General features: G+C 36.0%; 1 long non-coding RNA gene across 1 annotated transcript; it reads left to right on the top strand.

Annotated features, from left to right (window-relative positions):
• Positions 1-24434, top strand: LOC104464272. Its single transcript, XR_727575.1, has 4 exons — positions 1-65; positions 13487-13561; positions 16474-16564; positions 24147-24434. It is a non-coding gene; the product is annotated as an uncharacterized LOC104464272 (long non-coding RNA).
• The last annotated feature ends 768 nt before the right edge of the window (positions 24435-25202 follow it).

Here is a 25202-nt window from a genome sequence, read left to right as displayed (position 1 = left end):
GAGTTACATACATGGAAGCAGTCAGGCTCAATTTGTTGCAGAATCACATATTATTCTTCTGCTGAGTATCCTTCAAACTGATGATGAATAGAAAAAAAGCTAAGACATAGTGTGCTCTTAAATAAGATTGCTCTGATAGTGAACGTCATTGAACTTTTGAGCAGGTACCGTATTTTGGCTTGCTTACTATATGTTTAAATAGTCAATGTTGTTGCTGCTTACTCCCAAGTAAAGCTGGCATTGCTTCTCACAAACATGTGCCTTGTTATCTCCTTTGTTACTTTTATGCCTGGTTACTAATCTTAATGTTTTTTCCTTCCAGCGTTATCTTTTCAGTAGCAGAAACTGATTTTCTTCTTTTTTTCACTCTTTATAAAAGTTAAAAATTTGGTGTTAAAAGTTATTTTATTTTTTTTAAGAAAGACAAGGAAAGCATACTGAAATTTACTAATCACGCATGAAGTTTTTTTTCCCCATCTAACCTAAAGAGTTTATTACTTCTTCTTGAAACAAATAACCCAGTCCCATTTGTTCTGACATCATCTTTTCACAGAAAGATTCTGAGACATTTACTCTTTCAATCTGAGTCAGAGCAAGTTAAATTAATTTTTTTGTCAATATGTCTTAATCTAAGAAAAACTCATATACTATGCAATTTCTTTAAACCCTGCTTCTAACCAGCTTTGCTCATTGAATGAAAACTGTAGTCACCATTAACTACTATTAAAATACAGAAATTCTATCACAGATACCTTTCTCTAAGGAGAACATGAGGTAGAAAATAACATTTCGCGATTTGAAGTAATGGCCAGATCTCAGAGTTTGATGATCATAGCTACTCTCTTGTTCTGTCCCCGAGATGACATTGGTTTAGATCCTAGCCTTCCTCTGGTTTCCCCATCTACCTTTGTCTTTGGCATTTACTATCCAAAGAGAACACCATCAGTACATTTTCTTGCTTCATTACATTAATTTACCTGGCAACAATTTAGCTACCTGTGAAACCTTATTTGCTCCATAGATAGCTATTGCAAGTTTAACTTCAAAATTATGACCATATTTTGCAGAGTAAATGCAGTATTCCCTGTTGAACTGGAATATGGTGTCCAGTTCTGGGCTACCCTGTACAGGAAAAATGCAGACTTACTTGAGCAAGTTCATCAAAGGACCACAAAAATGATGAAGGGACTGGAACATCTCTTATGTGAGGAAAGGCCGAGAGAGGTGGGACTGTTTAACATGGAGAAGAGAAGGCTCAGGGAGATGTTATCAATGTGTATAGATACCTAATGGGAGAAAATGAAGAAGAAGGAGACGGGCTTTCTTAGCAGTGCCCTCTGACAGGACAAGAGGCAATGGGCTAAAATTGAAAAACAGGAAATTCAGTCTGCAGACAAGAAAACACTTCTTACTGTGAGGGTGGTCAAACTCTGGAACAGGTTGCCCAGTGGGGCTGTAGAGTCACCATCTGTGAAGATATTCAGAACCCAAATGGACATGGTCTGGGCAACCTGCTTTAGCAGTTGCTTGAGCAGAGGGATTGGGTTAGATGATCTCAATAAGTTCCTTCCAATGTCAGCCTTTCTGTGATTCTGTCAATTCTCAAGGTTTTATATCATACCCTAATTAATGTGTCAAAATCACATTGTATTTGTTAAGGTTTTAGAAGCATATTTATTTGTTCGTTATTTCTAAATTTTGGTCCTTTCCTTGGGAAGAGAGAGTTAAATAACTTTGTCTGAAAACTGCTAAGTCAAAACTCTGTGATTATAAATTTAATTGCTACCTTTTTAAAAAAGTACACAGAGACAGCTATTATATTTCAAAGTTTCTTGTATAGTAGTATGTATCTTATTAGTATCATCTTTATGCTTTCTTTTGTATAGCCACAATTTATTTTTTAATGTGTTTTGCTTTTCCCAAACTGCCACAATTTAAACAAATGTGTTACCTAAAACAAATTCTGTAGGCTGCTTGAGAATGGCAAAAGTAAACCCAAAACCCAGCTAAGATTAAAAATAAACAAAGCTTTTGTTCATTACATGCTTTGTTTATCTGACTTAAGCGTGAAAGTGATATATTTTTGTTGGCAGAGACTGTCTTTAAACTGGAAAGTTGGCTAACTACATTAAAGCAGCTGGCTGAAAGAATCCTTTCAGTGAGGTTGTTCATTGCCACTTGCAAAAAGAATTCTCTAAGGTTTCATTTCATGGCTCAATACTATTGAGCTGAGTTTTTGGTCACACACAAATTTCACAAGTGACGTGAAATCTCGACAGATTTTAACAGTTATGCATGAAAGAATTAATATTTCTTTAACCTTTCAATGTTGGTAGTAATTATTAGCTGCTTCATTGCTTCTTCATTATTTGTTTATTCAGGACATGTTGGTAGAAAATGTATTGTATGCCAGACTGATAAGCAGTAGTACATTCAGTTTATCCTTTAAAGTTTAAAAGATGCATTGAATATTGAAACAAGACATTACTATGCTGGTAATGCTTCGTTTGGTTGCTTCTTTTTACTTTGTAGTAATAAGAACAAGGACCAGGTTGTCACTTCTTGCTAGATGTCGAAATGCCATGTTGTGTTTCTCTGTAAAGTCAATTTTTAATACCTCTGATGAGAAAATATGATTTCCATTGCATTTCTGTACTTGCTTTTAGATATTGATTCTACCCAGTCTGCTAGATGATTGCCATATAAAGATCTGCCGTTTTTTCCAGAACTGTAGCTACATTGTTAGGACATGGGTAGGAAGGACTTGTGAAGATGGCAGATACTCTGTGTCAATTATATTGTAAAGCAAAATTAAATTCAGTAAAATCTGTACGTTGTTACTGATTACACTTTAGGTGTATGCCCAAAATTTTTGTAATATTTTAAACAAATAGTTTTAGTCTAGCAGATGATTTCTACATCTTAGTAGTAATACAGTGGAGGTCGTAATAATACAGCACATACAATGTTACATCAGTAAAACAATTCTAAAAAAAACCACTTTTGATTATTTGATTATTTTTGTACTTAGTTTTATTTCTGTGATATGTTTTCTAACAGCCAAAATACTGATATTGCATTTGGAAGCAGATCAGAGAAGCTGAAATGGGTTAGATTTAACACTTTCTGAAGACCTTAAAAACTCACCCTAAGCAAGCTCCTCTGAACAAGGAGGCATTATTTCATTTCCAAAGTCCCAAACTGGGCTCTGATTCATTCTGAGGCTCCTTAGAGGTGGTTAATGGGGACCATGTTAACGAGTCCATAATATCTTATACCCTGGGTAAAGGTTCCTTTTAGAAATTGAAGAAAACAAAATCACCATATTTTGACATAGACCTTGTTGAATTCCAGGCTGCCAGAATAGTGAATAACAATTTGAGACAGCTTTTAAAAATTTAGAAACTGTCCTTTATGTAAGAAGTAGCCCCTGTAATTCTGATATTCTTTTTATTTTATGAAATGAGGATTTATAGATCTTTCAGACTCACTTGCCCATGCTAGTTCTAGACTGCAGTGTTTGAGGTAGGATGGTTGTGTGGTCCAGAGTCTGTGGAGACACCAAGCTGGCTGAGTACAGAGGCAACTCCAGTCAAACTCCAGCACAGCGTGGCATCACTGCCTTTGTTCTTGTTCCAGGAGTATTTCAGTCCACAACAGTTTAGCCGCACCCTGCCAAGACAGAGATTCCATCTATCTAAACTGTAATATATGCAAATCCACAGAGTTGGCTTGGCATCCTAACACAATTTTCCCATGAGTAGGAATGCAGTACAAAGTACCTGGTTACCCATGCTCAAACTGATCCAGAGTTGATAAACTTTGCTGCACACACACTGATGCCTGCTCAGTCACTCACATGGCACTCACATGGCACCTGTTATCTCAGGTATCCGAGCAAATACATAGAGCTGACATCCAAAACTGTATCTGAGATAATAAAAGCCCTTGTCATTAAGCACCTAGCACAGAACAGTGAAAGAACATGTGTGGATGTGATGGTGTTTGTTATATTACACACTTCTGTGACTTTCAGGCTATTACTACTCAGAAACTTTGAGGGGTTTATGTTATGCTGACAATATGACTGATATTTAGTTTTGTTATTTGGCTCCCCTTTTCTTGTCTTGGAGAGCTGACTTCAAGAAATAATCATGGAAATTGTATAAATGTTGATTGAAGGGGACCTCTGAAGACCGCATACTCCAATTGTCCTCTTAAAGCAGGATTATCACCAACACTGGATCTGGTCTTTCGTGTCTTTGTCTAGTGCAAGTGTGTAAAAACTCCAAGGATGGGGGATTGCATAATCTCTCTGGGCAGTTACAGAAGTGAAGTTGTTCCTACCATCCAGTCTGAACCTCCCAAGCTGCAATTCATGACTCCTGCTGTTGTGTATAACAACCTTGTCCATCATAAGGTTTTGGCTTCCCTTTGGATTTTTTGCCAGCCTTGTGCAAGTAGTGGAGTCTTCAGTGATGTTTTCATTCAAAAAAATAACAAAACATTCTATGAGGTAGAATAGTGATTTAGCTTTTTTATTGCCTAGGAAGAAAACAAAAGGCAAGTTTTGCTTTCTATGCTACTTAACAGCTCATTCCTACCCATAGATTGGCAGGTACAATTTTTTTTTTGGCAGGGACAGAATGCTTTAATATTGACTTTCAGTAATGATGAGTAACAGTTAGGTATAAATTTAATTTGAGGTTGCATTTAAGCATCCATAAAAATATGCTGGTCATTTAAATATCTGATTTCAGTTCGCTTTGAAATTGACCAGCTTTTATTTCCTTCCCAGGAGCAGCAGAACCTTGTTATCATTTGCAACTGAAAAGGAAATTTTGTGTAATATGTAACAGTATTTTTCCCCACATCAGCCTGATAATCCCTGCATCAAGCAACTGGGTATAATTTACACACATTATAATCTGGGGGTTATGTAGAATTATGTCAATATTGGGATTTAATATTCACGTGAAATAGAAACAGAAATGGACATACACTTGCCGTAGAATACATATGGCAGACTGCACAAACAAAATTTATTTAAAATAAGAGTGTGGAATAGATTTGATTTAAACAGATTTTTTTTTTTTTTTGTTAAATTGATATGAAAGCAGTAACTTTTGTGGAGCTAGCAACTTGGTAGACATTGTACATCCTGTAATGCAAGGTTTTTGCTTCTGAAGAGTTTGAGTATCTCTGCGCACCCTAGGACTCCATAATTTACACAGACGAATAACTCTTGTTCACATGAGTAATTCTCCTGGTAAGACAATCTATTTGTTGGCTCTGTATCTAATTCTACCACATAAAAAAGAGCATCTATCTAAACATATTATGATTTGACAATAAAGTTTAGTGTCTTCTCATCACAGTTTACATCCATGTGTATAAGTGTAGCAATGACTGTTAAGCAGATAGTTACAGAAGGATTGTGCAAAACAAAACATCCATCCATAATCAATGAGTTAGGGATTTTTGAGCCAGATCTAGCATACAGAATATTATAGCTCCTAGCCATGGATGAATCCATTCTTATTTCTTTTTAATCTTTTTTTTTTTTTAATTAATTGTGGCACAACATTCTACAGCAATGACTTTTCAGTGTTAAATTCACATAGCATGCAGAAGTTACTCCTTTAGGTTGTTTTTTCAGCCTATAATTTGCCATTATCACTGTATTGTGTGAATTCATTTAATAAGTCATGGGAAATACTGTTTAGTTCTTTATTTTTTTTCTGTTTTTCCATCTATTTGGGGCTTTATAGAATTTGTCATACAGATTTCTCTTTCTTTTCTTCATTCCAAGTTGAAAAATCCTACTCCTTCCTCATGCAAAAGATGTTCCAGGCTGTTGGTGTCTATTCTTACAACCCTTTTCTGACAGAAATGGGGTCATAGATAATAAGACTCGGTGGAAATGATCAGGTATTTCTAAAAAAAAAAATGAAAAATGTAGGGTGGTTCTGCATTCTTGGAGAGAGAAGATGAGGAGATGAAGACAAGGGTATTGAAGTACTGTTGCTAGAGTTAGGGAGGACAGAGTTCTTAAGAAGATTTAGGGGCAGGAGAGATATAACTATGGAATTAAGAGCTATATTTTTTTAAGAGGAATAATGTGAAGTAAACTGCATAATCAGTATTACTGTTGTAATTAAATATAGTTGAATACAGATGTATGGTGACTGTTGTAAACCTAACAGCCATTGGAGTAGGCAGTGTTGAGCTGTAAGTAAGGCTCTGTGTGTGAAGATACAGCAAGAAAAGTAAGGAATAGTAAGGTTGGAGAGGCTGTGCTGAAGTTGAAAAATTTCTTCAATACTTTTATTTCTCCCTTTGGTAGGCACTAAACAATACTACAAATGAACATCCATTTTCATCAGTTTTTATGTCATTCCCTTGAGAAATAAAACTGATTTGATTGTAACGTGTCATATTTCTTTCATTTTGCAGTAACAGCAAATCTTTATTATATAGAGTAAGTTTAAAAGTTACAGTAAATATTTTCATTATCAAAAGTTTCAGTTATTAAGTAAATTATTTGTTGTACTACCTGATAATCTTTCTTATTACTACTGTTAAACTTAGATAACTTTGATGCTGATAAAGCACTTTAAGTAAAAATGGAAATGTCTTTTCAGTTTGTTAATTTGAATTCCCAAGGCAGAGTTTAGTGTGACAGCTGCGTAGGTGGATATGAGATATTGATTGAGAAGGAAAAAGAAATCCAATTGGTTTCAAAGAAGAAGACAAATCTTTTTTGTAGCATTAAAATTACACCTATTATGAAAGACATTTCCTGTCATACAGAGAGAATTTAAATGAAGTGTATTGAGTGCCTCTTTGGTGTAAGGAAACTTAACCACAGAGTGAATTTAAATTGGAGATGCCTTTCTGTGTGTCAGTAGGGCTTGTGCAAAGTCACTGAGCAGAAGAACCTGAAATTTTGAGTCAAAGTCAGTAGAACAATACTCATTTAGCTCTTGGTAGTAAGACTCTTACCAGTTTGTGCATGATGGAATCAAATTGTGTTCCGCAGAGATTATGTAAAAGGGAGAGATGACGACAACTACAGTAGTGAGAGAATGTTTGTATATACTTGATCTTAAGGATAAGAAAAAAGGAAAGAACACCACAGTGGAAAAAGATAGAACTAAAAGCACAATTCGTAGCATATTTAAGCATGCTTCTTAATTAACTATCGAAATCAACACCCAAAGCAGCAAACCATAGTGCACATTTTCTGTTCTTTACTTGCATTATCCACTAATACTGTCTGTTAACCTTGTAGGCCCTTCTGGCTCTTCTGGAGGCTGCCTGACTCCTCCTAACTGTAATGAAGCATAAGGAGATGATAGCTAGAAAAATCAAGACATTTCTTTCCATTACCTCATTCTCCTACTGCTTAACCTTAACATTATTCATAATATGACCTTTGAAGAAAGATACTAAAGTCTCTTAGATGTCAGAGAGATATGCAGAGACCTTAAATTTACAGCTGGGGATTTGTCAGTGCAATATACAACATAATTCTCTGTCATTAGCAAATTGAATGATCCTGTATTTGCTGAATTACCTTCAAAGATGGCATGTGTCCTCTGTATGAAATTACTAACTTTGTAGTTCAGTGATTTTCAGCCATTTTCAGTTTCTGGCTCTCTAAAGTTTTCCAGTGGAAGTGCAAAACCCTGCAAAGCAAATTTAGCTGTTGGCTACTCTGGCAATTTCCTCATTTTTATTTGCCTTTTGCAAATACCTCACCACTAATCCGTAGACCAAGAGGTATTCACTGATCACCGGCAGAAGACAACAGCATTTTTAAGGGTTCCTTTAGGCATCAATTAATAATTTTAATGGTTATTTTAATTGTTAAGAAACATATTTGCTTGACTGGCTAAAAAGATGCAGAAACATAGTCCAAAATTAAACATTTTACCTTTTGGATCCACAGATAGCTTTTACTAAATTGTATAGTCCTCAAGTGCATTCAGCTAAGAATAAACTGTGTCTGTTAAAACTGTCTGTTAAGATACTGCACAGGTCTTTAACAATGAAGGAAAGTATAATGCCAGCCTGGAATCATACTGATGATGATTTATGATATAGAAAAAGAATGTGCGATATTCTTAAAAATATTTATAGGTGCTTAGGGAAAGCAAGAGAGATGGTGTGCATGTATGCTGAAAGACAAAGTGTGTACTAACAAACAGATGAGACAACATACTAAAACCGATATAGTGTTTGAAATAAAGTGCTTGAAAATAAGGTAGATGTTTGGAATAAAGTGTTAGAATAGTCAGAGAAAACAATATAGTGTCATAAATATTGATAAATAGCTCAGATAGGGTTTGTTTTAAGCAGTATGTCTGTGTTTAAAAGTTAAGAAATCAAGCTATTAAGAAAAATGCATTAAATTATTTTCATCTCTAGTATACTTAACATTAAGGAAACTAAATTACTGTTGTACATCTACCTGTTCTGCAGATGTGTAGACTTCTGTGTTTTCTGTGTCTTCTGGCAAGAAAATATATAGAGACAAATTATAAAATGTAAATAAAGTTAGAAAAAAATGCTTAGTTTATACAGTGGCAAACCACAGTATAAATTTGTGAGGTGGACAGGACTAACCCTGAAACTCCATCAGAAATAACTGACAAAGCCAGAAGGGTCATAGTAAATGGAAAAATCATCTCCCCAGAATTAGTTTTAGGTGATCCTAAAAGACAACACCAATATGAATAGTTGGGATGTAAATCAGGATAATGTCCTGGGTTAAGGTGAGACAGAGTTAACTTTCTTCATAATAGCTAGCAAGAGGCTGTGTTTTGGATTTGTGCTCAGAAGAAAGCTGATAAAAAGTGATGTTTATGCAACTGCCAAGGTCTTTCAGCTTTTCTGGCTGTACACAAACAGGAGAAGCTGGGAGGGACCACAGCCCCAGTTACTAGCCCAGGATTTGATCTTAGGTTTGGGATTGAGACCCAGAGTGGCCAATAATCTATTCCATAACATACACGTCATGCCCAGTATATAGGTGAGGACCCTCCGGTAGTTCGCCCCTTTTATTGTTCTTGATCTCTTTTACTCTGGGTCATCTCGCTCCAGGTGGTCCCTCTCCCAAGGCCTTCTCCCCCACCTTGGTCAGCTCTCGGTCTGGGACGCTCGGACTGTTATCTCTGTCCATGAGTGCAGTTTCGGGACTCTCCCTGCTCTGGGATCATTAGACGGGAACAGGCTGAGCCGTGGTCATTGGGTGGTGAGAGTATCACTGTGTATCACTCATTTGTATATTTGTATATATACTGTTATTTTCAGTATTATGGTAGTTTAGTTATTAAATTGTTCTTATCTCAGACCATGAGTCCTTTTTTTCCATTTACCCCTTTAATTCTCTCCCCTCATCCTCCGGAGGGGGGAGTGTGAGTGTACGGGTTCTGTGGGGTTGGCTCCCAACCAAGGGTAAACCCATCACAGCTGAAAACCCCTGAATATTTGATTAGTGGTTTAGCACTAATTTAGTCAGGTGTCTTAATCTACTTTGTTGCAGTTGGATTAAAATGATTTCCAGAGTCTTTCTCTTCTCCTGAGGCTTTTATATAGCCTTCCCATTCTCAAGTGACTAAGAGAGGGACAGTTCCATGACATTATCTCTGAATTAGAAAATAAATTGAAGCTGAAACGAATTGAATTAATAATAAACTTTTTCCTATAGGAGATTCTATATTAGTATCAAATTGATTCACTACTCTGTTAAAATGATGAAAAAACATCAGAAAGTGGTGTTCAATGGCATTCATTTGGCATTCAATGGTTGAAATGCAAACTTCCAGCTGCTTCACTGGTGTGTGTTGCATATTTCAAGGAGTTGAGAACTCCAGTGCCAAGACTCGTAATAATTTATAAAATTCTTGAAAAAACATTTGGTGTAGCTGAAGCCAGGAGGTTTTAAGCTGAGAGAATGTTCAAGATTATAGTGAGTATCAGTACAACTAGATTTCAGGCCATTAAAAAATACAAAAGTACAGCTTGATTGTGTACAGTCCATGCTTAAATTGAATTCATATTCAAATAAACAATTTGTGAACTCTACTCCACTTTTTCAACTTTTGAGTTAGGAGTCATCATTCTTAACTGAGGTGATTGATATCTTAAGCGTGCCTCCTTCCTCAGCCCTGGAGACCTGTTGAATCATCCAGTGGGATAGTTATGGTCTCATTGAGAATTGATTGCACACTGAAGAGCATACATGGAATATTAGAATCATTCCTCATTGTTTCCTGAACAAAAGCAGCAATGTCTTGAAAAAAAAAAGTGTCCTGTTTCATTGCAGAACCATACTTTTTGTCTTGCTTGGTTTCTTCAACCTACAATAAAAAAATCGGATTCTCAAGCTGGGAAAAGTGGGTAATACCTTGTTTCCAAAAGCTACACATAGCTGAAGAATATTTCCTAATGCTTAGATTTTTCAAATGTAAGTTGAAAGTTAAATCCACACAGAAGTATTTCAGATAAAGAACTTGAAATGTGGTCAGTATTTCTGACATTATAGCAGGTATTTTAGAGGTTTAAAAAGTTAAGGCAGCTCTCTCTGTCAGGTAGCAAAATATGCTTCCCCCCCACAAGGGGCCAGCACAGAATTTCTCCTATTTTAGTCACTACCTCCCAGCCCTCCAGAAACACTAAAAAAAAAAAAAAAAAAAAAAAAAAAAAAAAAGAGAAAGAAGGAAAAAAATGCTTTGCTTTGTTCCATATATGATAAAGTGAACTAGAAGTTTGTAACATTTGTGTGATAATCTGTCCCTGTTTTAGTTAACGGTAAACTGAACACAGACTTGAATGGATGAATATTTTGTTCACTAGTTTTTCTTGCTCATGTATTATTAAGCAACTGCATGATCTGCAACTAAAAAGTAGTTATTTTCAGAGGCAGGCCTTTGCTTTATTTTATAGAATCTCAAAATAATGTAAAGACATAACATACAATGTTAGAAACAGGATCGAAAAATAATAACTTAAGCTACATATTCTGTGGTAAAAAAACCTAATGATTGCCTTGAAATCACAACTCGGTAAGATTTATTTTTTTACTTCAACTTCACAGAGCTGAGGCAAGTGACATGCTTAATGTTAGAGTGTGAAGTTATGAAGCCAATGTCATTGAAGCTAAAAGGCAGCCAGTGAGGCTGAAAGCTCAGCAATGAAGACTGAAGTTAGAAAGCAACAACTGAAGCAAAAATAGTGACAATGTGAAGGAAGCTATAGGGGTAATGATGTGAAACTCCAAAAGAGAGGGGAAAAAAAATCAGCACAGTTCAGCTGGTTACAGATCTAAAATTCTCAGTTGCAGAGCAAACAGTTACTTTTGCAAGACTGTTCTTCCTGATGGTAAGAAAAGGGAATTAAAACTCATGGTCTGGTAAGAAAATAGGAACTCAGTTACAGAATGGTTGTCTACCAAATGGCTTTTCAGTGTGTGGTTGGTTCCATTTACAAAGCAGTCCAAAGTTTTTGCAAAAAGTAGCGCTTCCCTGAGAGGCTTTGCTGAGTTACTCTCACATCCTCACATCTTGGTTTGTTTTTTTTTTGTTGTTTTTGTTTTTTTTTTTGTTTTTTCCCTATGACTCTGTCAAAGAGAGAACAAAAACACTACTAAAAATCTAAGTGAAGGATTGCTAAAATAAAGTTGTTATTAGATAATGCTACATTAGGAGCTTTTCTTAATAGGGTGGAAATATATGTGGAATTTTTTTTTCTCTCCCTTTCTTGTTGCAGCTTCCTCAAATAATTCATTTTTATGCTTTTGTAACTTTTGAAAGCAGAGAACTGAGTGATTCTCTTGACATTTTTCCAGTTCTTTTTCATACTAGAAGCATAGTAATAGCATAGGAGATTTCCAGTCTTTTATGCACGTGAATCTGAATCTTAACAGGCAGAATTTTTAGAAAGTAATTTTTGCCTTCCCTTCCAGTTTTCCTAGTATGGTGGATTCCAGAGTTGGGTTTTTTTCCCAATATTTTGCAGATTATTTTTTTTTTAATTATTTTGTCAGGTCCAGTAATAAGATTCTGGAAAACTTTAATTTAACCATTTATTCATAAGAGTGACCCTATGCATTATACCTTGTGCACATGTGTGAGAAAGTAATTTGGGCTACTACTGTGATTCTAATAAGTGTCTAATTTAGGACTGTACATAGATGTCTATATCAAACAGGGTGTTAAAACTTATATTTCCTTGACATTGCCTGTTGGGTGAGATGGGCATCTGCCTCCTTTCAACATTGGTGTTTGCTTTTGTTAATCCTGTTATTCTTCATTAGACTTTTCTCATTCTATGTGTATGAAATTTGGAAGTCTCAAATGTAAATCAGGCTGCAAATCTCTGATTAAGTGTGATGATGTTAGCGCTAACATCTAAATCCTTTTGCTCAGACTAGGCTTAAGTGAAATTGTATAACTGAAATTTCAGATGTCTTTGAGTTTTTTGTTGTAATTTTGAACATTTCTAACATGAAAAATGTTAATATGAATATTGATAGGATTAATGCAGGATGCTGTTATTGTTTATGGATGTAGAATGTTTGAAGGTATGTCCCATGTGTAAATAGAAACATCATCTCATTCTTAAAGTTTGTAGTCATCCTGCTACCTAGCCCTGGGATAAGTAATGTTTTAAAAAACGTTATTCCAGAATCGGTAACTCCGGTGAGGTTTGTATTTCCTGAAAGTGTGATATATATCTCCGATGATGCACTCCTGCTTCAGTATGGCAATCAGGCATGCCTCCTCTTCACAACAGATGTTATGCACAGTAGTAACTGTTCCTTTTTGTTTATGCCATTTCAAATAAACAATTAAGTGAATGGTTTAAGATCTTGCTAAATTAGTTAACTTGTTTTATCATTATGTACTTGTTCATGTTAGTAACAGTTATAATGAGACAATAAAACACTGGAAGTGACTGAGGACTTTGCCTCTGAGGTGTTTCTCTGCTGAACTATTAAACAACATGACACTAAAGAGGAAGCTAATATCTTATGTAAAAGCAGAGGAAGATAAAACAGTCCATCTGCTTCAGTTTGCATCAAATAACCAATTAACTGTGTGCAATAACACTGATTTCTGGTTCTTTTAGTTTTCATTTTTAAAAATCTTTTACTTCCAATATACAGAATATCATGAGATACTGGGGAATAGCTGTTTTCCTAACTGTCCAAAATTTGTGCGTCCTACTTGATGACTTGTCCTTCAAAGCTTTTTAAACCTTCTTACCTTTTTTTTATGTAGAATGCACAAGGAAAATACTTACTACACATTTTTGCCACAGGTGAGTGTATTGGTACAGTACAGATTGTGAAATGCAGTTTTATATGTAATTAATTTCTTTCATTTTATGAAATTGAAGGCTTTAGTTCATAGATGCACCTTTGTGGCTTTCTGAGATATCCACGTATCTGCTGTTTTCCTTGACAATGGCGATACAGATGCTGCCATCACCATGGGAATGGTACTCCTGAATGAAGCTGCTACCTCCAAAGGGGATGTTGGAAAAAGGAGAAGTAAGTTATTTAGTAAGACAATGTTTAGACAATTGGAAGACATTGAGAAATTGCAAATTAATATCTGACTAAGTTTTCAGAGGTCTCTGCGTTAAGCCAATTTTTATCTTTTCTGGGGTGGAGAAGATGAGAGTATAAAAATTCTATTGATAAAACTGCATTCACATGAAGTTGTAGCAGTAGAAATTGTTTTGAGCATGCTTAGCCAAGCTACAGCTTGATGCAGTATCTCCACTACGTAGTACTGCATAGTATAAATGCTTTTTGGCTCTTGAATTATATTGAAAATCGGCAAGATCATAGAGTCATAGAATCATAGAATGGCTTGGGTTGGAAGGGACCATAAAGATCATCTAGTTCCAACCCCCCTGTAGTGGGCAGGGACACCTCCCAATAGACCAGGTTGCTCAAAGCCTCATCCAACCTGGCCTTGAACACTTCCAGGGATGGGGCATCCATAACTTCTCTGGGCAACCTGTTCCAGTGCCTCACCACCCTCACAGGAAAAAACTTCCTCCTAGTATCTAATCTAAATCTACCCTCTTTCAGCTTTAAGCTTAAAGCCGTTGCCACTTGTCCTATTGCTACACTCCCTGATTAAGAGTCCCTCCCCATCTCTCCTGTAGCCCCCTTTAAGTACTGGTAGGCTGCTATAAGGTCTCCCTGGAGCCTTCTCTTCTCCAGGCTAAAAAAACCGAACCCTCTCAGCCTGTCCTCATAGGGGCAGTGTTCCAGCCCTCTGACAACCTTCATGGACCTCCTCTGGACTCGCTCCAACAGATCCATGTCCTTGTGCTGAGGACTTCAGACCTGGATGCAGCACTCCAGGTGGGGTCTCACGAGAGCGGAGAAGAGGGGGAGAATCACCTCTCTCGACCTAAAAGAACAAGATAAAGAACAAAAGTTTTTAAAACATAATTTTGAAAATTAATTTAGGCATTTAAGATGCTTAAGATTACAGCATCCAAAGGAGTGTGAAGATTCCTTTACGTGGTACACTTTGCTGGTATCATGTCTCCATATGAAGGTGAAATCCCAAAAGTAGTACAGAACATATCCTAATGTGTAGTGCCTAAAGATTCTTAGCCTGAAGTGCAAGTTTTATGTTTTTCTGAATATTGTTGTAATTCGGAACATTGCAAGATTTTTTGGCAATGAATTACATAAACATACAGTATTAAAGTGTTTTGTCTGGATTTAAACTTCCTGTTATGTCAAACAAACTTTTTCTGAGTACAGCATAGGTTGAAACAAATATGCCCAACTGCTTTTGTACTTTTTATAATATGTTTCTTCATATCCACTGCCACTTATTTTTTTCTCATATAAGGCACTGAAGACCTTTGAAATATACCGAACTTCCTGCACTGCTTTCCCTTTCTTCCCAGATCAGTTTTTTATCTTCTGTGTAACACACAGAAATGCAGATAGGGCTGGCCAACTGTTTTCTATAAAAGCATTCTATAATTCTTCATAATAGCGCTTTGAAAGTTGTCTAGAGATCTCTATAGTGATTTGAGGATCTCCTTCAATGAGCTGTAGGTGTATAACTTAATTCTGAATATCGTCTTTTACATTATCTAGCTTTAATACTCATGTTAAAAGAGACATTGACGTGAGTTTAATTGGAATATAATCTTAAACCACGGTTGATATCTGGGTCTGTGAACATGGACACAAAGAAATAACAGTGGGCTGTAGTACAAATTCAGTCTCTTCTGCTTGTGGCCATTATGTGAATGCTTTCTGTGTACCTGCCTTGCATCATTCATGCTTCGCAATTTATTAATCCATGCTGTGAAATTGCATTTGAGAGTGGTGATTTCTTTATAATGAAGTGTGTTTATAAAATTTGTACATGGCTAGTTTTCTCAAAATAATTGCAGGAATTTTGTATTTCAGTTGACCAATATCACTTTCCACATGGTCAGTTTTGATGAAAAAATGTGTCATTGTCATTTTTCCTGGCTTCATGGTTGATGGTCCTTCACTCGAAGCCAGCACACTTTAGAAGCATGAATAAATTAAATAGCAAAGGTTTGGCTAAAGTAGGAATAGTATAAGAAGAGAAGCCTTTAAAATCAAAGTAGCTCACTAGAACCAAAACATCATCTAATGTAGATGAGCTGCATATCAATTAAATGCATCAGCTTGTAAAATGTTGCCCTTTTTTTTGTTTGTTTATTTACTTGCAATCGAGTGAGCTATCATGATCAAAAAGGTTTTATGCTATTACTACACAGGTGCCAACTGGTGTTCCAAATTTTATTTGTTGATTTAAGCATTTACTTTGCTAATTCATTCTTTGCCTGAAAAGGCTCAAAGTGCTTGCATCTAGATGCTAGGAAGGTCTGTGTCATTGTTATTTACCTTCAAAACCTAAAGATTTATGTTGAAATCAAGTTAAGAGTAAAAAGTGGTTTGGCTACCAGCCTTGGAATTTATAACTGTGAAATGTTTTAGCCACTAACAACTAGATAAAGTGGTTTCTAAACTGCCTTTGCTGCTGCTTCAGCCTTAGATGGTTGACTAGAGAGAACATGATTCCATTAGTGTCTTTTTCTAAATGTAACTTGTTTTCCAAAAAGAATGAGTGAATACCTGAAATTACATTGCTTGGTATGTAGAATTTACAGGGTTATTAAATCCATTATCAGCAGTAAGGTGTTTGCATCCACAAACCTTTCAGCTGGAAATTCCTGCTCTTTTGTCTTGAAAATACATTCACACGAACAAGTTACTTTTTCTTAATAACTATGAATATTATTTCCATATGTGTTTGAAATCCTGTCAGTAGTCAAGGCAGTAACACTTTTGTTTCTCCATAAATGTTTGACATAAATTATATTCTTTGTAGATACTCCAGTTCAAAATCTTTTATGTGCTAATAAGCAAAGTTATTTTCTTTCCAGTAATATGTCTGGTAGGCCTGGGTCTGGTGGTGTTTTTCTTCAGCTTCCTGTTGTCAATATTCCGCTCCAAATACCATGGCTACCCATACAGGTAATCTCTCATTAACTTCTCATCTTACAGATTTTAATGGCTTGTGTGAGTTTAAGAATAGCTTTCAGGTAAACATTTTTCATTTTTACCACTAAAGTTTATGGGAACTGGAAGAAGCAGGAAGAAAATGTAATTAATTCAAGCAAACTAAAAAAGGCTGGAAAGCTAATGTTGTTATTGTGACTGTTAACATAGACCAGTTAAATGGGTTTGAGCGTAGACGTGTGACATACACAGTGCCCCAGGAAAAATGCAGAAAAAAACATGTGCTTGATTATTAGATATTTGTCTATCTTCATAACTAAGTTATACATAAGAGAAGGCAGAGAAACAACAAACCAGTGTACAGTGCTAAGCTATGATTTATCAGTAGAAGTACCCTCTTCTTTTGTCAGACACACCAGAGAGGAAAGAAAGGGTGGCCGTCTCTCTTACTTGTATGTACAGCTATCAATTAAACATTCATAATTCACCTGACAAGCAGAAAAATTGGAAAAATAGTAAAGGAAATACAGTTATTGCCTTTTGTAGGTGGATGCTTTCAGCTGGAACCTCCCCTACAGAGGTAGACTTCTAATTCACCTCTTCTTGCTGATCTGTTGCATAGGTTTTTTTAGTAGCCTGCCAGAAACAGATGGCTCGTATAATTTTCTTTTGATCTTGGTGCTATTTTCAAATGTGCATGAAAAAGCCTAGCTAGAGGAAAGGGAAAGGGGCAATTAAGCAAAGGCTTCAGTGCTGTAGTAATGATGGACCAGGCTACTGAGGTAAAAGCAATACAGTGACATTTTCTGAATCATCGAGTTTGTGGAACAAAACAGAGACCTGTTGATTTTTCTCTTGCAAACATTTGTTATCTAAGATTTCTAAATATTTTTAATGAGGAAGAGCCCTTCTCCTGTTGTTGTTTTTCTCCAGAATTAGCAATTTTGTTCCATTGACATTTGATCCTATTTGAAACTATGCTGGTCTTTCTTTTGCTTCAGTCTTTGCTCCTTTTTAACTTTTTTTCCTGTAGATATTATACATATAAATATATATATATGTATACAGTTGACATGGTCTTAACCTGGTATGCTAGGCTTTCCAATAGAGATACTATGGACAAGATCTGTTTTCACCCCTCTGGTTAGCCACAGTGCATTTTGAAAGGTGAGATTTTCCTTATTTCCAGTGAAATTGATTTCTGTAAACTAGTAGACTAATCCTTCACAGAATATTAGTCTACTTTACTATTAGCATGTATAGAAGAGTAAGAGGATGACATGTATGTTACAATGTAGATATAGTAACATTTTGCTGAAACACCTGGCATGATGAAATGTCAACTAATACATATACAAATATATACATAAGGCAAACATTAGTACAACAGATTCAGAAAGGTATATTTTGAAGTAAGTAGATCACAAAAAAACCTGTAAGGTTAACAGTTGTATTGTTTGTGCAGCAACTGTTAATGAATCATATGAGGAATACTTCTACAGTTTTTCTCAGATACTTTTTAGTGTTGGTTTCTGTGATTAGGTCTTGTGTATTAGTGCATCAGCCAGCTTTATATTCTGTGTTACATTCCACTAGTAAAGATTCATCCTTGCAAGATCAACTTAAATAGATCTAACATTTGAGCTACACATACATTTTTTTTCTATTAGTTTTTTCTGAGAGTCCTTAGAACTATTTTCTTGTTTACTGAGCTTGGTCTCTTTAGGCAGATTAGTTGACATTTACTTTAGATCACCTCAGGTTAGTTTTAGCATTTAATAATATCATATCCAAGACGAGGAGACTCTTCCTCTTGCAATATGCACAGAAGGTCTGCCCCTGCTTTTTACTCATTTCTGCTAAGGGATGAAGTCTGTAAAGGGCTCAATAGTATAATATTCCATGATTTCATCAGTGTGGAGTTAGTAGTTTGCCATCTGGAATAGTCTGTATGGCCTCTCAGCATCTGCTCTGGAGACAACCTTCTAGCTTGACTGACTGGGGGTGGAAGACAGGATCTAGTCTTAAACTAAAGAAAAAATGATGAGCTTGATCTGCAGCTCGTAAACTCACTGAGAAGCATACAGTGCATATCCTGCATTTTAACTTCAGTCATATATGCTGATATACATTAATCTATTTGTCTGAATTCCTTAGGATCTTCCAAAGAGTTCTGTGTCCACAGAATTGATCCCAGTGCAAATATATCTTAAGATGTGAAATATGTCTGTCTTTTTACTTTCACTGGTTGTAGATTTCACCTTGAAACTATCAGTCTTTATGTGATAAATTGTCCTCAAGCTAGTAAAGTTTTGCCTTTAACAATACTAACAACAACACATACTAATGATCTGTCAGAAGAAAAAAGAATGTTTATGTTAGTGTGCCTAGAGCAACATTTAAAGAAAACTGAAGTTGTTTTAATGCTATATGCACAATCTCAAGCATCAACTTCACTGTCCTACTTTAAAAAAAAAAAAAAACAGTCAAATATACTACATTAATTATGTTCTCTGGCACTAACAACCAAATAAGTCCTCTGTGAAGCAGCATGCATCAGTAAAAACTGAAACAGAAACACAACGTGCTGTGCATCCTCTTTCTCTCCAGTGACCTCCATGTAGTGACGATAAATCAAAACAGAGGTGGTTAAACATAAAGCAGGAGTCAAAAACTGAAGACTGTTATTTCCTTTTCTAATATGCATAAATAAAAGTACTGGGAATGCTGTTATTTCTTTGACCCTGGTAATGCCATTGTCATTGTTAATTTCTGTGACAAACAGAAAAGTGTCAAGAGGAGTGCTAGATAAGAGCACAGGTCTGTAAGTGTGCTCTGTAGAGAGCATGTATGTAGAAAGGAAGAGTAACATTTTGTTTACATTTTTTTCATCCACTTCAGGGATTTTCCAATTAAGTTTTTGATTTTTCCTTCCACTGAATTTTCTTCTTGAAGGCTAGGGTTGGGGGAAAAAATGGTTTAATTAATATGCTGGTAAAATAGCCTTATACAATAAAGTGCTTGAATGGGAGAGATGATGCAAAATGGAGGTCGTCCTGAAGGTTGCTTCCTGAGTGAATGCAATCGTGATGGATGAACTAGCATGTAACAAATCTCCTTGCTAAGAGCCGTTTTTATCATGGCAAGGCTTTTTCATGTCTGTATTAATCCACCTTTTTATGGGAACTAGATGGATTTTTTTATTTTGCTAAAACTTTTATTTTAATTGCTGTCATTAAATGTTGAAAGATAATGCAATAATTTCATTTTAAAGTGTTGAACATTTTCCCTTTTATTATGCTTTCTGGATAAGACAAAAGTGTTGCTATATCCAAAAAAATCTTTTTTGTAAGCCTTCTCACCCCAATATCTAAAGTGAATAATTGATATATTAAGTATCAGGTACTCAGTGACTGAGCAATAATATTTCATTATATCACATAGAATTTTATCTGTCAACTAATGCACAGGGGAATGACAGAGAGACTATTCTTAACTATCAGCCAAAAGTATGAACTCTTGAGTTAGCTTTGCTAGTCAGGAAAGAGCTGCAGGATTCTCTGGAAACCTCACTTTAGGCAGTTTCAGTCCAAAAAGCACATAGAATATAAAAAATAATGAGGAAGGATAGCAAGAAGACATCAGTACACTAGTACAGTAGTGTATTACTGGAAAAGTTAGGAACACAAATATTTGTAACACTAGTTTCTTCAAAAGGACAGGCAGACAAAAGTCTTATCCACTGTTTACTGATGTTAAAAAAAAGTTTCTAGATTATTTTTTTTTTTTTAGCTTTGGCTGAAACTTATTAACTGCCCTGTATTTTTTCTGCTTTGTTTTCTGGGTTAAACTTTTAGCACTATTTCATTATTGTTGACACATCCAACTGTCCTTTCAAGTCTACATTTCCTGTTGGTTTAATCAGAATTTAAATAATATAAACATATAAGTTTTCATTAACTATCTTGCATTAAGTAGCTTTTAAAAAAAATGGTACCTGCAGTTGAGTGTTTTTTTGTAAGATTATTCTTTATAGCCATTGTATTTGGGTATTATTGAAAAGAGTAATGTGAAGAGTTTTTAGTTAAACCATAGAAAATAATCAGCCTTCAGAACTATGTATTGGCAGAATGGAAAAATAGGTATTCTGTACTGACTATCAGAGAAAATGAACTAAGCTGCAAGAAAGCATAATAAATAAAAGGTGCTTTATTTTCATCAAAAAAACATAAATGTTGTCAGACATGAAGTATTCATTCATTGCTTAGAGAAAAACAGTCAGTGCAACAAGAACAGACAAATTGCAGGATGCCCCAGAGCTTGAAAATTCCTTGCATTCACTATATACACCATGTAAGAAATGCCTATCCTCATTGTAATTAAATTAGTTTCAGTAAAGAAATCCTGTATAAAACTGAGCAATTGAAATTAAATGCAGGTGAATAAAATGAAATAGTAATTTCTTGGAAATATACTGGTAAATTGTTAGTAAGTAGAACAGATAGTATTTGCAGACATATAAAATTAAATTTGTTAATAAGCATGAACACTACTAACAGCTGTTCAGATGCTCCATGTTGACTTTATGCATAAACAAACTGATTCACATCAAGTTTATGAGCTGGCAAATTTACTTCTGATGAAAACCAAGATTCACATCCAGGTCTATAGTGCTTAGCAAAATACGCTACTTCAAAATGTCAGAAATCAGGATTATTTTAAAAGACAGGAAAGCAATAATACACAGTTGTCAGAGCAAAATGTCTTACATTTATCATTTTCTGTACAACGTCTCTTAATGTGGCCAGACAGTGTTCTTTAGAAAGAAGCTGCCCACTGGAAGGCAAAACAGCTCAGTCTCTGCTCATCTGAACCATCCAACAGCACAGTGAATTCATGAATATCCACAGACCTCCACATTCATCTCTATGCAAAGTGTCCAGGTTCAGTTTCTACTCCTCTAAAAAATGGGAGATCTGAATTCCAGGTGTCCAGGCCCATGGTAGATCTCTCAAGAAGGGCATGCTTCTTACTCTGGCAAGCAGCTTGCATGCTCTTCTATGAGCAGGACTTCCCTCCTTCCCACAATCTTCCTTCCGTGATTGCCACCATTAAGAATGCCTCTTTTTTGCTTCTAGGGCTTTCCTGTAAGTCTTACAGTTTGCCCCATACTCCTACCTATTCCACCCATTTCCAGCTACTTAATGTCTGGAAGGGAACAATCTGGCCATCCTTACTGTTCTGCTTCCCCAGCTTTGCATAAGGGGACATGGTTTCTTTTTTCTTTTTGCAGGTCTGCCCTAACAGATGTTGTCCAATTTATTATTCTGGTTTTTTCAGAAATGCTGCCTGCCATTCCCCTACCCCCTTCTTTTTGTCTACTCTCTATTTTTTTTTTTTAATGATGTTTTGGCTTTTTGTGGTTTTCCGGGGTAGGCTTTTTTCCTTCTTTGTGTATCTAAAGCTATTAAGCTTATTTTATAACTCCCTTATAACTTTCAGTGTTTACCTTATCCATATTCTGTATCGTGTCTTTTAGCTGCTAAAGATGCAGTTTGCTTGCACACAGAAAGTAAGGAACAAGAGATAAGGAAGTGGCATATTTAAGCAAAACGACACTTCCATATTTGTATTTCCTACGGTCATATCATTTGGTCTTTTACCTCTCTGTGATGGGTTTACCATTGGCTGGAAGCCAACCCCACACAACCGCTCACTCATCCTCCCCCCTCCCATAGATGGGGGAGAGAATTAAAGGGGTAAAGCGAAAAAAAGGCTCATGAGTTGAGATAAGAACAATTTAATAACTAAACTACAATAATATTGAAAATAATAGTATATACAAATGAGTGATACACAGTGATACTGCTCACCACCTGATGACCAGGCTCAGCCCACTCCTGGCTATCAATCCTGCAGCAGGGAGAGTCTCGAAACCACATTCCTGGAATGGAGATAAGAGCCTGAGCATCCCACACTGAGAGCTGACTGAGGGAGGGAGACAACTCTGGGAGAGGGACCACCCTGAGAGAGCTGACCTGGAAAGAGAGCTGACCCGGAGCAAGAAGGGACGAGCTTCTGGAGAGCCCTCACCTGTATACTGGGCATGACATGCATGATATGGAATAGAATATTGGCCAATTTGGGTCTCGATCCTAAACCTAAGATCGAATCCTAGGCTAGTAATTGGGGCTGTGCTCCCTCCCAGCTTCTCCTGTACCTGCAGACACTGGCACAGCAGAGAAGCCAAAACAACCTTGGATGTCCTGGCAACAACTATAAACATCATTATCAGCTTTCCTCTTAGCACAAATCGAAAACACAGCCTCTTGCTAGCTACTATGAAGAAAGTTAACTTTGTCTCAGCTGAACCCAGGACACCCTCCTGAGCCTATCAATGCTATCCACCTGATTATTGTGGTCTTCAACCCTTCCCCCTCTTCCCCCCAAACTTTTTTTCTACCAGTAGTCCTCCTCTCCTTTTCTCCTCTTAGTTCCTTCTTTCCTATACATCACCTTATGCATCTATCCTAGACCTGGGTTATCTTTTCAGTCTCGTGTGCTCAGCATTCTCTGCTCCACTCCGCACCCTGTAGTTCACCTCTTCACAGAGTTTTCTTGATAGCTTTTCCTTTTCAGTAATCACTTCAGCCTGCAGCACCCAGCCAGCTGGCATCTGTTTTGCCCTGGTTTGCGTGTCTTGCCTAATGAGTTTGTCAGCTTTTTGCAGCATGGAACATCTTTATACCTGTACAGTCTTTTAAGCTTATGGCACTTGTATGTATGTTTTGTAATGATTAATTAATTATGCCATGAATAGAAAACTGGTGAAATTACTGCAGGGTGTATGCTAGAGGACACGGCATATCTGTAAGGAGGTGAAAGATCTTGCATGCAAAGCTAGAGGCAGTGAAGAAACCCCTCCATTCAGTAGTTTGCTTTTGTGTTTGTTTGTACAGTTAACTCAGTCTATGGTTGGGCACAAGTCTTTCTCTCTGTGTTCCCATTCCCCAATTTATGAGATAACTCTTCTTCAGTAAAGTACTTAGAAATGTATGACACGTGATATGTATCCTTGTTTAAAAAATACAAAGTTTTGTTCCAGGTGTAAAGAAACAGCAATATTATGATATTCTTATTATTCTTAAATTATTGAAATATTAAGAAATTAAGAGTCTGCAACCCTACAGAGCCTTGCTAAGTCCTCTATATCCTCCCCACTCTGTGACCACTTCAACAGTAAAAGAATGTTTTAAATAAATCTGAAACCTCTCCTGGGAGAGGTAGTTCTCACTTTAAGTAGTAAGAACAGATGCAGAACTTGATTAAAGAGAACAGATGTTTGAAGTGCATTTTGCTTTTTAAATTTTTTTAAATAGGCAAATTTAAATTTCAGTCACTCAAGTTTTATTTGATAACTTTCATGCTTGCTAAGTTTTTATATCCAATTTAGTAATTACTAAAGATATTATTACACAAATGCCAAATGACTTTTTAAATTAATGTCTTGAAGTCCTTGTTTATTCTTTTAAAATAATTGTGATTCTATGTTTTATATGCACTTTTCAGTATTTAATCATGTTTTCTTTCTTTTCAGCTTCTTAATTAAATGAATTCAAGAGGGATTCATTTACAGCTGCTTACCATGAAGATAAGCTATTACTGATATTATCTGCCCACCAATGTTACATGTATTCAAGAATCTCTTGTTGTTTCATCTGTTTTTGTGATAATTTCTATAGTATGCTGACAGAGAAATGAATGCAGTTTTATGCAATGAATGTGTAATTTATAGAAGCATACAGTAAACACGTCATTGGAAAGTGCTAAGAAGTTTATTAATATAGTGTGCTCAAGAATTTAAATAAATTTCATTATATTGGGCTTCTGTTTAAGGCTTCCTCATTAACTTTAGTACATGAATCCAAAGGGTATTGCCAAGGTTTTTCACCTGAAGTTTGTGATAAGGTTTTGAGATGTGTTTTAGAACTGAACAAAATATCATTGGTTCTTCAACTACTGTTAAGAGAAATACCGTGGTGGAAATTATGATTTAATGACTACATGCATCTTGCCATCACTTTGCTTTGAAACAGTATTTATATATACAGTCCGTGATTACCTCAGCCATGTTGACTCATTAATATAAAATTGTATGCTACACAATTTCATCCCAGATTTCTTCTTTTTCTGGCTCAGCAATATTCAGAGTACATTGCCAGTCCATCTCTCTTTCATGCCAAAGGGTGCAATTCAAAATGGTTTGTGGAATCTTGAAGGCAAAAAATGCTTAGATCGGTCATAACGCTCAGATCCTTTTAGGCTGACTGTGCTGGCAAAATGGGAGTACAGGGGGCAACAATAATTCACAACATGTTTTTTTCTTAAGTAGCAGCAGAAGGAATGTATTAACCCAAATGATGTTTATAAAGCAATGCAGATGAGTCTATTGGAACAGAGTTACAGCAGTTCCCAGTTTTTTGTGTTCACTCAGCTTTGTGAAGAGCTTATGTAGGAGTTTATAATGGCATTTAAGAATGTCATTTTTGTAGCTGCTCACATCTCTTATTATATTAATTGCTCATAAACCTTTGCATCTGTCTACATAATGTATTCTCTGTGGCTCAGGAAATAAGAGGAATCACATGATACT

The sequence above is a fragment of the Pterocles gutturalis genome, unplaced genomic scaffold (genome assembly GCF_000699245.1).
Source record: "Pterocles gutturalis isolate BGI_N339 unplaced genomic scaffold, ASM69924v1 scaffold9063, whole genome shotgun sequence".
NCBI classification, from domain to species: domain Eukaryota; kingdom Metazoa; phylum Chordata; class Aves; order Pterocliformes; family Pteroclidae; genus Pterocles; species Pterocles gutturalis.
The sequence above is the reverse complement of the archived record's forward strand: the minus strand, read 5'-3'. Positions and strand labels throughout refer to the sequence as shown.